The sequence below is a fragment of the Saimiri boliviensis genome, chromosome 18 (genome assembly GCF_048565385.1).
Source record: "Saimiri boliviensis isolate mSaiBol1 chromosome 18, mSaiBol1.pri, whole genome shotgun sequence".
NCBI classification, from domain to species: domain Eukaryota; kingdom Metazoa; phylum Chordata; class Mammalia; order Primates; family Cebidae; genus Saimiri; species Saimiri boliviensis.
Window position 1 is genome coordinate 18,331,551 of NC_133466.1, and position 14,782 is coordinate 18,346,332.

Below are 14,782 nucleotides of genomic sequence, written 5' to 3' on the forward strand. Positions count from 1 at the left end.
AGCCAGTCACAAAGACCATATAATGTATGATTCCATTTATATGAATACCCAGAACAAGAAAATCTACAGAGAAAGAATGTAGATTAGTGGTTGCCTAGGGCTGTGGGAGGGAGAAGCAGAGGGATTGCATTTTGAAGTGATGAAAATGTTCTAAAATTGACTGTGGTGATGGTTGAACGCATCTGTGAATATACTAAAAACCATTAAATTGTACACTTTAAATGAGTGAATTGTATGGTATGTGAATTATAGCTCAACAAGGTGATGAGAAATAGAGAGTGAAAGCTGAAATATGTCAGACTAATGGCCACCCATCAGAATCCTCCCAATACTTCAACAAGAATCATGTCAAGCTTTTGTCGGAAATCTCCCAGTCTGGCTCTCATTTTTCCTTTGCCTATTTCTAAGGCCCTCAAACAGAATTCACTTGAGACCCAGACTGTTTTAACCAACTGTCACATTGTGATCTCTTCTTTCATGTTGTATATAATAACCAGCTAAACTAGATGAAAAATCCTTGTCCAAACTGAGTCCACAGTCTCAACACCCAACTAGCATTTATTGAACGCCCATCAGTGCCAAGCCCTTCACAGATGTCATCCCTAAGCCTCATAATAGCCCCAGGTAGTACGTTGCATTATCCTCATTTCATAGAGGAGGATAGAGACTAAGCTTAGCTAAACAGCATGACATCACCATGTGGAAAATGATGGACCCAGGTTTTACGTGGATGTGTGTGACTCACAAAATCTGTGCCCTATTGACAAATTATGTACTCAAAGTCTAGCACAAAAATGCATAAAGCCAGAATAAGAGACAGAATAGAGTGTGGAATGTCTGATAAAGACAAATAACCTGATTCAGTGTTCCAATTTAGCGCAGTAAGGTGAGAATCCTGTTTTAAAATCCTGCCCTAATGGCCTGGACAATGAAAAAGAGATCGCCTGGGTCTGGGGCTACTCAAGCTGTCTGTTTGAAGTGGGAGCTTTTAAATGTTTTTCCAGCTGAGCAAGCAAAAGAGCATACTCCCAGGTCAGTTTCGTTTGAAAAAGAACTACACTCTCATTCCTTAACTCTAGTTTATCAGTTTTATTCTACCAACACTTGGTGCCATCTATGAAGCCATGTCTATTTTCCTGTGTTAAAAGATCAGATTGTTTCTCTCCCACTCTGAGCATCTGTAAGTAGACAGAGAAGGCACCCACACAAAGTTTTTACTCCCCAGTCAACTTCCTGATTTTTTTCTGAGAGCTGTCTGAGGGCACTCTTGTCTGTTGCTTCTTTCTCCATAACACCCTTTCCTTCGTCTTTGCTTTTATCTAGACATTGTCCTCCCACCACTCCGTCTTTGGCAACTTAGTTTCAAGTCATTTCCATAGAAGATTGGTCAATCCCTTGTCACATGATCCTCCACAAGAAATTCAAGCCCTTTCTTGCTTATAATAACCTGGAATCCTAACATCAGGTCCGATAAATCAAATCCAGCTTTGCTACCACTTACATGGCAAGTGGTTGTTTGCTTTCCCATCGTCCTTTCTCCCCTAGTCAGTAACTTCAAATGTCAGGAAATAAGAAAAGATCACCTCCACACAAATGCAAGCAAGCACGCAGACTGGATTGTTAACAGACTGGCATGAGAATATACGGAAAAAAGAAACAGACACCTCTGGAATCTGATGTTCACACAGATTCACCAGGAAATTCATGCCAGACCAATCTCTGTTCGATGCTGACATGGCAGTTTTGGACTTAAGCAGAGCATATGACTAAGACTCTCATGACACTTTTCTGGAAAAGCTATATTGGGTTAAATAAGAACATAATTCTGTATCATCATATACGGCTGCTTATGATTGAATATATTACAGTATGCTCGTATTCTGAAAGGAATGTTCTGTAGAAAACATCCGACGTTTGCAACCTCATCACCCCCACCTAGACCTACACTGTCCACCACACATATGGTTATTGAGAACTTGAAATGTGTCTGCTCTGAACTGGGATGTTCTTGAAGTGTAAAATGCACACTAAACTTGGAGGACTAAGTATAAGGATGTCAATTATCTCAGTGATGTTCATACTGATTACTTGTTGAAAGGATATTTGGGGCTGGGTGTGGTGGTTCATTCCTGTAGTCCCAATACTTTGGAAGGCTGAGGTGGGAGGACTGTTTGAGGCCGGGAGTTTGAGACCAGCCTAGTCAACACAGTAAGACCCTGTCTCTATTGTTATTTTTTTTAAGAAATGAAAAAAAATAATATTTTGCATATATTGGATAACAAAATATACTATTAAGTTTACTTGGTTCTTTTCTAATAAGGTCAATAAAAAAATTTAAAATTATCTGTATGGGTTGTACTACATTTCTGCTGACTGCTGATTTAGACCAGCATGGCAAATCTCCGTGTGCCCTTTACCCAACTTGTATTTGTCACCCAAGAAGCCCTAGATTTCCAGCCCATCTCTCATCACCCGTCATCCTTGAACACTTCTCAATCTGATCCTGTCCCCCAGCCCTGCACAAATCAAAGAAAGAGTACCTTTCTTTGCACCTGTGGAACCTGTGGTCCATCAGTGGTACAGTTCTCCATCCTTCATCTCTTGTCTGAACGTTTCCTCCACATTCTTACTTTAATGCAGTGGTTTTTAAACACATATCTGGCCTGTAATCCCAGCACTTTGGGAGACCAAGGCAGGTGGATCATTTGAGGTCAAGAGTTCACGACCAGCTTGGCCAACATGGTGAAACCTCATCTCTACTAAAATAAAATTTTAAAAAAAAATTAACCAGGTGGTAGTGGCATGTGCCTATAATCCCAGCTACTCGGGAGACTGAGGCAGGAGGCTCGCTTGAGCCTGGGAGGTGGAAGTTAGAGTGAGCCAAGATTGTGCCACTGCACTCCAGTCTGAGCAACAGAGTGAGATCCAGTTTCAAAAGAAAAAAAAAAAAAAAAAAAACTATATCTGTGTTAGAATCACCATGGGAGCTTTAAATAGATTGTTCATTGCTCAGGACCCATTTTCAGAATGTTTCATCAGATCCTTTGTCTAGAGGGATGAGGCTTCTGATTTTTTTTCAGTAACTCACTCAGGTGATTGTAACATGCAGCCAGGATAGAGAACCACTCATTGGACTAGCCCCGGCTTTCCATCTACTCCAATAGCGCATTCATGCCACTGAACATAGGTTGGAAAAAACTACACAGCATGCTGATTGGTCTCCCTAAATTAGAGATCACTAAGCTAAAGGGGGTATTTTAAAATTATTTTTAGAGACAGAGGCTGACTCTGGAGTGCCGTGGCCCACCATAGCTCACTGCAACCTCAAATTCCTGGGTTCCAGGGCTCCTCTGGCCTCAGCCCCCCAAGTAGGTAGCACTAAAGGTGAGCACCTCGGATATGACTTGGCTCTGTGTCCCCACCCAAATCTCATCTTGCAGCTCCATAATTTCTGCATGTTGTGGGAGGGACCCAGTGGGAAATGACTGAATTATGGGGGCGATCTTTCCTGTGCTATTGTCATGATAATGAGTACTATGAGATCTGATGGCTTTAAAAAAATCCCGGGAGTTTGTCTGCACAAGCTCTGTCTTTGCCTGCTGCCATCCACATACGGTGTGACTTGCTCCTCCTTGCTTTCCATCAGGATTGTGAGGCCTCCCCAGCCACGTGCAACCAGAAATTGATTAAACCTCTTTCTTTTGTGAATTGCCCATTATTGGGTATATCTTTTATCAGCAGCATGAAAACAGACTAATACAACCACACACCTGACTAATGTTTAAAATTCTTTTTTGTTGAGATGGGGTCTCACTATGTTGTCCAGGATGATCTTGAACTCCTGGCTTCGAGTGATTCTCCCACCTCAGTCTCCCAAAGTGTTGGGATTATAGGTGTGGCCAGGTGCAGTGGCTTATGTACAGCATTTTGTGGGGGCTGAGGCAGGCAGACTGCTTAATGAGACCAGTCTGGGCAACATGGTGAAACCCTGTCTATACAAAATATACAAAAATTAGCTAGGTGTAGTAGCATGTACCTGTGGTCCCAGCTACTTGGGAAGCCGAGGTGGGAGGATCGCTTGTGTCAAGGAGGTTGAGCCTGCAGTGAGCCGAGATTGAGCCACTACACTCCAGCCTGGGTGATAGCACAAGACCCTGTCTCAAATTTTTTAAAAAAGGTATGACAGGTGTGAGCCACTGTGCCGGCCTAAAGCGGATCCTAAAAGTTGTCTTGTACCCTGCCATTTCCCCTTGTCCCCTCACTCTATCCCCTAGAGATATACTCTCCATCTTTTCCTCAGAGCTCCACGTCCTTCTCCATCCTCACTCACAGCCTTATGTGAGAAGCAGAAGAAATCAGGAATGATCTTCCACAAGCTCCTCCCACCACAAATACTCACCTCTCTGCATAGATTCTCATACAGATGTCTGCCTGCCTTCCTTCTGTGGCTCAGGCCTGCACAGCAGATCTTTCTGTAATAACCAAAACATTATTTGTTGACGCTTTCTAGTACTGTAGTCACTAGTCCTATGTGGCTATTGAACACTTGAAATATGGCTAGCACAACTAATTTTTTTTTTTTTTTTTTTGAGATGGAGTCTCACCCTGTCTCTCAGACTGGAGTGCAGTGGCGCAATCTTGGCTCACTGCAACATCCACCTACCAGGTTCAAGCGATTCTCCTACCTCAGCCTCCATAGTAGCTGGGATTACAGGAACATGCGCCCACACCCAGCTAATTTTTGTATTTTTAATAGAGATGGGTTTTCACCATGTTGGCTGGTCTTGAACTCCCAACCTCAGGTGATCCACCCACCTCAGTCTCCCAAAATCCTAGGATTACAAGCATGAGCCACCTATCCCAGCTAGAAAAATTTTTAATTGTCTTCATTTTTAATTAATTTATATTTAAACAGTTACATGTGGCTGTGTACAAGGCAACGTAGCTAGAGATGTTAGTCACATCTAGGACCAACTCCTGCGCTTGTGTTCTGTGTGTCACCCTCTCCTACACTCTAGGACACTGTTCCAACAATTGTTCCCTCTCCCAATTTGTTCATTTTCCTTTGTGACAGAATCATTCTCCTCTGCATACAAATATTTTGTAACATATTCAATTAAAAAAATAAGTCTCTTTGCCAGGTACGGCAGCTCACACTTGTAATCTAAGCACTTTGGGTGGTCGAGGCAGGAGGATCACTTGAATGCAGGAGTTCAAGACCAATGTAGGTGATCCTCTACTCCCAAGCTGGAGTACAGTGGTGCGATCACGGCTCAGGTGATTATGGGCTCAGGTGATTCTCCCACCTCAGTCTCCCAAGTAGCTGGGAGCACAGGTGCAAGCCACCATACGTGGTTAAATTTTGTAGTTTTTATCCTACGTACTTCTACAAACACATGAAATGTTTTATGACTGTGTGTGTCATCCTTGCACAGGGGCCATGCTGGACTTCTCTGTATCATTCCAGTTTTAGTATGGGTGCCGAAGCAAGCACTAGTTTTTGTACTTTTTTGAACAGATGGGGTTTCACCATGTTGCCCAGACTGGTATCAAACTTGTGGGCCAAGCTCATAAAAAAATTAGCTGAGTGTAATGCATGTGCCCTAATTGCAGCTACTCAGAAGGCTGCAGTGGAAGGATCGCTTGAGTGGAGGAGGCTGAAGCTGCCGTGATTGCACCACTGCACTCCAGCATGGACGACAGAGTGAGCTCCTGTCTCAAACAATAATAATAAAATTACCCTCTTTTAGTATTTCCCTTGAGCTACCTTCAGCTTTTTGCTCCCTTCATAGCAAAAGTCCTCCAAAGAATGTTTTAATAATTGCTGACTCAAATTTCTTTCCCTTACTCTCTGTTGAACTCACTCAAATCTTACTTCTGTCCCCAACATTCTGAACTGGCTCTTATCAGCATCACCAGTGACCTCTCTAGCACTAAATACAATGCAGTCCTTATCGTATTTGACACACCGTATCTGCAGCATTTAACCAGTAATCATTCTGTCCTCATGAAACACATTCTCGGTTTGGCTTCTTGGAAACTACCCTCCTTCTCTTCCTACTCTCACTTGACTTGCTGCCCCGCCTCTGCTTGCTTCGCTGGTTCCTGCTCATCTTAACAACCTCAACATTTCCAAGTACACTCGGGCTTAATCACAAATCCTTTCTTTTTTCGGGGGGGTTCGTCAGGGACTGGGTCTCACTCTGTGGCTCAGACTGCAGTGCAGTAGCACCATCTCAGCTCACTGCAACCTCCGCCTCCCAGATTCAAGTGATTCTCATGCCTCACCCTCCAGAGTAGCTGGGATTACAGCACCCGCCACCATGCCTGGCTAATTTTTGTATTTTTTGGGAGAGATAGGGTTTTGCCATGTTGGGCAGGCTGGTCTTGAGCTCCTGGCCTCAAGTGATCCACCCGCCTTGGCTTCCCAAAGTCCTGGGATTACAGGCATGAACCACCATGCCCAACCTCCAGATCTTTTTTTTTGTCCTCATTTCACCCTAAGTGATCTCACTCAGTACCATCTGTATCTTTACCCTGACCACTCCTCTGAATTCTAAATTCATACATCCAACAGCCTAGCTGGCATTTCAAACTCAAAGATGAGTAGGCATCTTAATCTTCATGTGTCCATACTGAACTCTTGGTCCTCCCCTCTAAAACACACTGCTCCGTCAGGAAGAATAGCTAATGGACGCAGGGCTTAATACCCATGCGATGGGATGACCTGTGCAGCAAACCGCCATGGCACGTGTTTACCTGTGTAACAAACCTGCAATCGTGCACATGTACCCCTTAAGTTACAAGAAAAGTTGAAGAAGAAAAAAAAGCCGACTGCTCCTACCGTCCTTCCCATCTCGATGAATGTTAACTCCATTCTCCCAGTTGCTGTGGCCAAAAGCTCGTGTCATCTTTGACTCTTTTCCTTCTCTCACATCACAATTTCAGTTCATCAGAAAATCCTCTTGGCTCTAACTTGGGAATATATATTGCCAAACTTCCCTCTCCTCGCCACCTCCCGCCCTCATGTACAATTCTGCAATAGCCTCCTCCTGGCTTTCTTCCTTCCGCCTTTGCCTCCCCACAGACTGCTTTCAGGACAGAAGCGAGAGGAATGCTTTTAAAATATGAGCCCAATCATCACCTTCATCTGCTCAGAAACCCTCACTGGCTCCCCTTCTGCTCAAAGAATTTAAAATGGTTTTCAAGGTCTTAGACTATCTGGCCCTTACTGTGTTAGCTTTCTAGGGCAGCCCTAATAAAGTACCACAGACTGGGTGATTTAAACAACAGAAATTTATTTCTCACAATTATGGAGGCTAGAGGCCTGAGATTAAGGTGTCAGCAGGGTTGGCTCCTTTTGGGGCTTCTCTCCTTGGCTTGTAGATGGCTCTCTTCTCCCTGTGTTGTCACCTGGTCTTCCCTCTGTGCCCATCTGTGTCCTAATTTCCTCGTCTTGTAAGGAAACCAGTCATATTGGATTACAGCCCACCCTAATGACCTCATTTTAGGTCTTTAAAGACATTATTTCATGGGCTGAGGTTCTGGGGCTTAGGGCTTCAACATATGAATTTCGGAGAGACACCATTCAGCCCCAAACAACTTCCCTGACCTCACCTCCTCCCACCCTCCCACTCATCCCTTCGACTGGAGCCTCAAGGGCCATCTTGCTGTTTTTCAAACACATCAGAGTTATTTCTGCCTCAGAAGCTATTCTCTATGCCCAAAAAATCCTCCTCCTCAAACAGTTGCAAGTCTTCCTCCCTCATTTCCTCTACATGTTTGCTCAAAGCTGACTACGTCAGTGAGGCCTTTCCCGATCACTGTGAGTATTAATAGAACAGCAAGCCTCCAAGCCCCTAACGATACACAAATTCTCCATCTCCCCTTCCTCTGCTTAATTTTTCTCCACAGCCTGTTCTGTTACATACTACATTGTATATTTTCTTATTTACATGCTTGTATTTTTTAAATCTCCCTCAACTTAGTAGGTGCTTATTAAATATCTGTTGAATTAGTGGATAAATAGGATACAGTCATTTGCCAAAAGGAATACATCCAAAGTTCAGCATTATAAGGGATCCAGAAACTGTACCCCATAAGGCACAGCTTAGAAAAATCAGATATTTAGCACTGAGGAAAAAAAGAAAATCGTGGGGAAATGCTGGATAACTATTTTAACACTTCCAAAGGCATGTCCCCTGGTGGAAAGCATAGTCTGTCTTTGCATTTGGTGATACTCCATGGGGCAGTCAGTGTTGGGATGTAAGGATAGAAGTGAAGAGAAGGTAAGTTTTAGCTAAATGTAAGAACACAAAATCTCTAGTGAAATGTTATATTTCCTGAAGCTGCCTCCCAATAATAGAAAATAAGGAGGCAGAACCCAGATGATTGTCTCAAGAATATTGTAAAGGAGACACCTGCCTTCGTGGGAGGATCAAACAGGTGATTTCTGAGTTGGGTTCCAATTCTAAGATTCTAGAAAGATAACCCAACTTTAGATGAGGAAAATGTCACCACTTCATATAGTACAGCTGGTCTTAGTGCCCCATTCCTTTTATGACTCAGGTCTAGCAAGGTGGCCAGATCCACAAGATGAAATGAGATCGGGAAGTCAAGGGAACAAAGGCCAAGCTTCGCCAATAAATATTCATAGGACCGTATGCAAGGGACTTCATTTATCTGGCTCTGCAGTAAGTCCTCAGCAAATTAAAGCCTTGGCCTAAGTGACTACTTAGGAATGAACAGGAACTGTAAGTGAGTTGTTAAAGAGAGACTTCAGACAGTTCACTGAGGCTAGACACAGTGGCTCACTCCTATAATCCCTGCACTTCGGGAGGCTTGAGCCCAAGAGTTTGAGATTAGCTTGAGCAACACAGTGAGATCCTGTTTCTATGAAAAATTTAAGAAATTAGATGGGCGTGGTGGTACCCACCTGCAGTCCCAGCTACTCAGGAGACTCAGGTGAGAGTACTGCTTGAGACCTGGAGGTTCGGGCTTCAGTGAGCTATGATTATGCCACTACACTTCAGCCTGGGCAACAGAGTAAGACCCTGTCTCAAAAAACAAACAACAACAACAAACAGTCGCAGAGAATATACGGAGTGGGATGGAAAAGAAGGTGCACTGGCATGTTCAGATCGAAGGAGAATCATGTTAAGTCACATCCTTCCTTCCTTACCTAAGACTACAGAAATGAGAGGAAAAAATCCTCTGGGCCAGTTGTGCAACATCTTCTCTGCAAGCATGGGAAAGGGTGGAGAGCTCTGAGCTTGAAAAATCAGGATGAAACTGCTACTTAATCACAGACACGTTACAGAACTGCACTCACTCCCAAGGGACCAGTAAAGCTTCAAGTTGTGCTGTGTTTCAGTTCATGGAGACTAAATCTTGCACTGAATGATTATCACTGAAGGCTAATTTCAAAAACTAGTGTATCTATGAGTGACACAGATCACTCTGCTTGCCTGAGTGTCTTTGTTTTGATTGATAAAATGTCTTCTGTGGATGTTTCCTAGGTGTTGAATTACTGATTCTAGTAGGACAGCATTACAGATTTGAGTTACTTACGCTCAGTTTCTAATATTTTTGTCTGCCTTTTTCTAGCCATTGCCTGTATATGGCTTTTGGAGTTGTTTAGAGATTTTGGTCAAAAAGCACCAAACAATCTTGATAAAACCTGATTTTAAAAATAGAAAATTCCCAATAGCTCCCAAGTAGTTAAGGCAGAAATGGCACAATAGACTAAGCAAATCTTTGACCTGTTTTGTTATGTTGGTCAAAAACTAGCATACATTGGATGCTTTTCAGGATTTAAGCCAGGGTAGATGCTAGCGCTCTAGAGTAACCCGAAAACCAAGTGGTATAGTTTGGATATTTATCTCTGTCCACATCTCATGTAGAGATGTAATCCCAAGTGTTGGAGGTGGGGCTTGGAGGTGTTTGAATCATGGGGGTGGATCCCTCATGAATGGCTTGGGCCATTCCCTTTGTGATAAGTGAGCTCTCCCTCTGAGTTCACATGAGATCTGGTCAATTACAAGTGGGTGGCATCCCCCCTACCAACTGCTCTCTCTCTCTCTCTCTTTTGCTCATCACATGCTTTCACCGGGTGATGTTCCTGCTCTCCCTTTGCATTCCACCATGATTGAAAGCTCCCCCACAAGCAGATGCCAGCACTGTGCTTCAAGTAAAGCCTGCAGAATATGAAGGAAATAAACCTCTTTTCTTTATAAATTACCCATCTCGGGTATTTCTTTAAAGCAATGCAAGAAAGACCTAATAGAAAATTGGTACTGAGAAGTGGGGCATTGCTACAAAGATACCTGAAAACATGGAAGTCACTTTGGAATTGGGTAATGGGCAGACACTGGAAGAATATGGAGGGCTGAGAAGACAGGAAGATAAGGGAGAGTTTGGAATTTCTTAGAGACTGGTTAAATGGTTGTTACCAAAAGGCTGACAAAAATACGAATAGTGAAGTCTAGGCCTGCTAAGGTCTGAGATGGAAATGAGGAACTTACTGGGAAATGGAGCAAAGATTGCATGGGCTATGCCTTAGCAAAGAACTTGGCTGCAATCTCTTCATGCCCCAGGAATCTGTGGAGGTTTGAACTTGTGAGTGGTGATCTAGGGTATCTGGCAGAAGAAATTTCTAAGCAGCAAAGCATTCAAGAAGTGATCTGGCTGTTTCTAGCAGCCCAACTCAGATGTAGGAGCAAAGAAATGACTGAAAGCTGGAACTCATATTTAAAAGGGAAGGACAGTGTAAAAGTTTGGAAAATTTGCAGCCTGGCCATGTGGTCGAAAAGATAAGCCTATTTTCATGGGAAGAATCCAAGCAGGCTGCAGAGCAAACCACTTGCTAGAGATATTTGCATAACTAAAAAGAATCCAGATGGTAATATCCAAGAAAATGAGGAAAGGGCCTTGAAGGTAGTTAAGAGACCTTCACAACAGCCCCTTCCACTCAAAGCCCAGAGGCCTAGGAAGAAAGAATGGTTTTGTGGGTGAGGCCCAAGGCCCCACTACCCTGCATGGCCTTGGAACACTGATATCCCAGCCACTCCAGCTCCAGCTGTGGTTCAAAGGGACCCAGGTACAGCTTGGGCTGCCACTTTGGAGAATGCAAGCCATCAACCTTGGAGGCTTCCATGCGGTGTTATGTATGTAGGTGTACAGAATATAAGATTGAAGAATGCTTGGCAGCCTCAGCCTAGATTTCAGAGGCTGTACAAGAAAGCCTGGGCTCAGAGCCACCAAAGAAAACCTCTACTAGGGCAGTGCCAAGGGGAAGTGTGGGATCTCCACTTGAGCCTGAGAGGTGGAAGTTGCAGTGAGCAGAGATAGCACCACTGCACTCTAGCCTGTGCCACAGGATGAGACTCCATCTCAAAAAAAAAAAAAAAAAAGGTGGGGTCGGGGAAAGATTTAATCAGCTTATGGTTCTGCAGGCTTTGAAGGAAGCCTGGTGCTGGCATCTGCTTGGCTTCTGGAGAGGCCTTACTGGGGCATGGCCTAGTGGAGCTGTGAGAAGGGGGTCACTGCCTTCTAGGCCTGAGAATGGCAGATCTAACAGCAGCTAACACTTCGTGCCTAGAAGTCACAGCACTCAACAACCTGTGACAGTAGCCACGAGGGCTATACCCTGCAAAGCCACAGAGACAGAGCTGCCCACAGCCTTGGGAGCCACCCCTTGCTCCAGTGTGCCCTGAATATGGGACATGGAGTCAAAGGAAAGTATTTTGGAGCTTTATGGTTTAATGACTGCCCTACTGGGTTTTGAAATTGCATGCCTCTTTCTTTTTGCTGATTTCTCCTTTTTGGAATGGAAATGTTTACCCGATGCTGGTACTCCCATTATATCTTGAAAGTAAATAACTTGTTTTGATTTTACAGGCTTATAGGTGGAAAGAGATGAGTCTCAGATGAGACTTTGGACTTGACTTTTGAGTTAATGCTGGAACAAGTCAAGACTTTTAGGGACTCTTGGGAAGGCATGATTGTATTCTGAAATGAGAGAAGGACATGATATTTGAGAGGGACCAGGGGCAGAATGATGTAGTTTGCATACTTATCCCCATCCAAATCTCATGTTGAATTGTAATCCCCAGTACTGGAGGTGGGACCTGGTAGGAGGTGACTGGATCATGGCAGTGGATTTATCATGAATGGTTTAGCACCTTCTGATTGTGCTGTCCTTGTGATGAGTGACTTCTCAGGTGAGCAGGCTGTCTAAAACTATTGGCACTATGCTCTCTATTCTTCTTGCTCTGGTCACGTGACATCCCTACTCCCTCTTCACCTTCCACCATGATTGTAAGCTTCCTGAGGGCTCCCCAGAAGCCAAGCAGATGCCAGCACCAGGCTGCCGGCAAAGCCTGTAGAATCATACACTGATCAAATCTCTCTCTCTCTTTTTTGAGATGGAGTTTCATCCTGTGGTCCAGGCTGGAGTGCTGTGGTGCTATCTCTGCTCATTGCAACTATTGCCTTCCAGGCTCAAACAATTCTGCCCCACCCTCCTGAGTAGCTGGGATTACAGGCATACACCACCACCCCCAGTTAATTTTTGTACTTTTAATAGAGACGGGGGTTCTGTCATCTGGCCAGGCTGGTCTCAAACTCCTGATCTCAGGTGATCTGCCCACCTCAGCCTCCTAAAGTGCTGGGATTATGGGCGTGAGACATCGTGCCCAGTCTCTTTGCTTTATAAATTACCTAGTCTCAGAAATTTCTTTTTGGTGATACAAGAATGGCCTAATATATCAAGATTTGTGTTTTCACCATTGTTTTTCTCTTTATATCCATGTCATTTTACTGTTTTTCTGAGAAAAGAAACTGGCCTGTTAGTATCTTCTACCAGACTGACAAACTCACCAGAATAAAGTGGGCATTAGAACCCTTGGTTCTGCAAGATTTAGATAACAGAACCTGTTTTCACTGATTGTTGGGAAACAGAAATGACGATATTCCTTTTAGATTTGGCTTCCTAAACCTTTTCCTTGTTTTGCTTTTTGGTACAATAATGAGGGCTGGCAAGGCCACTTGACACCATTAGCAGTAGACAAATTTTTCAGTAAGGACTAACAGAGAAAAACTGTGGAAATTCTGATTTATTGTTTGGCCTAGAGAGTTCTCTATCTCCTTGTGCCCTTGCTCTACATGTATACTTTATGAGACATTTCAGCAAAGGCATCTCTCAAAATTAATCCCATAGCTGTCTCCTTTAATTCTCCTCCCTGGAACTCTTCACTGATCTTCATAGGGTCCTGGCCACTTCCTGAGGGCCCTCCTACCAGATATTAAAGGCAATACAGTGAACAAAAGTCTTATTTTGAGACTTGTCTTGGTAAACTTAGTGATCCTTCTTCGACTTATGAAAATTTAAAGAGAAGCAGTCTCAAATGTGAATTGAATGCCATCCCACTTCTCCCCCAAACTGGGAGGAAGCTGGTCATATACTTGCACATTTATATAATAAATATTCAAAGACTCTAATCTGGTATCTTCCATATAACACACACTTTAACTCCTATTTTAAAGTTTCAAAAGGCTTTTTATGGCATCTTATGCCCTACCTTAAAATGTCTGTCAGCCTAATATTTCTACTTTTTTTCTTTTTTATTTTCAAGGTCATGTGCGAAAACAGCTTTCAGTGAAGAGAACCTATCTATTTTGACAAAAATGTACACTATAAATCTTTACTTCTACAAGGGTCTAAAAAAATCCAAGAGTTTGATTGGGATGCTTCCAAACCGAATTCTCTAAAGCATGCTTTGTGTAACACTTGGAGTTGATGCAGCAAACAAAAACAAAAAATGGGGAGAGAGGCCGGGCACGGTGGCTCATGCCTATAATCCCAGCACTTTGGGAGACCCAGGCGGATGAATCACTTGAGGCCAAGAGTTCCAGATCAGCAAACATGATGAACCCCCATCTCTTCTAAAATACAAAAATTAGCCAGGTATGGTGGCGTGCACCTGTAATTCCAGAACTTTGGGAGGCCAAGGCGGGTGGATCACTTGAGGTCAGAAGTTCAAGATCAGCCTGGCCAACACGGTGAAACCCTGTTTCTACTAAAAATAGAAAAAAAATTAGCCAGGTATGGTGGCACACACCTGTAATCCCAGCTGCTCCTGAGGCCACGGCAGGAGAATTGCTTGAACCCAGGAGACAGAGGTTGCAGTCAGCTGCAAGACTGCCACTGCACTCCAGCCTGGGTAACAGAATGAGACTAGTTTCTCAAAGAAAAAAAAATGGGGAGAGGGAGTGATGCCACATACTAACTACCCTCTTTGAAATTCAAAACTACCACTAACTACCCTCTTTGAAATTCAAAACGCAGAGTATCATCTTAAAGAATTGTACCCATTTTAAAGTGAAGATATTTTTCTAATTTTAATTTAACCCCTTATTTCTCAAAGTTACTTGATTACAGAACTCTTTTCGGGTATGCATGCAATACCTAGCAACATACTGCTGAGCTAGTATTCCGTGATACACAGTTCGGAGCTTGTGCTAGACAACGGTTTTCATTATTTTACAATAAGTATATTCTAAGGCATCTGTGCACTGGAAAATGATCTTGATGTAAAATATGACTCGACCCCTTCTCATGCCATATTTACAGGGTATGGTGGTTCACTTTATGTATTCACTTGTCCCTAAACCCATCCTGGATTAAGGGAGGCCCAGATAGCTGGTAAAATATTATTTCTGGGTGAGTCTGTGAAAGTATTTCTGGAAGAGATTAGCATTTGAATCAATAAACTGGGTAACG

At 43.4% G+C, this 14,782-nt stretch overlaps 1 non-coding gene across 1 annotated transcript; it reads right to left on the reverse strand.

Annotated features, from left to right (window-relative positions):
- Positions 1-5,390: 5,390 nt before the first annotated feature.
- On the reverse strand, positions 5,391-5,494 carry LOC120368498 (U6 spliceosomal RNA). The gene has a single exon (XR_005582609.1). It is a non-coding gene; the product is annotated as a U6 spliceosomal RNA (small nuclear RNA).
- Positions 5,495-14,782: the final 9,288 nt, after the last annotated feature.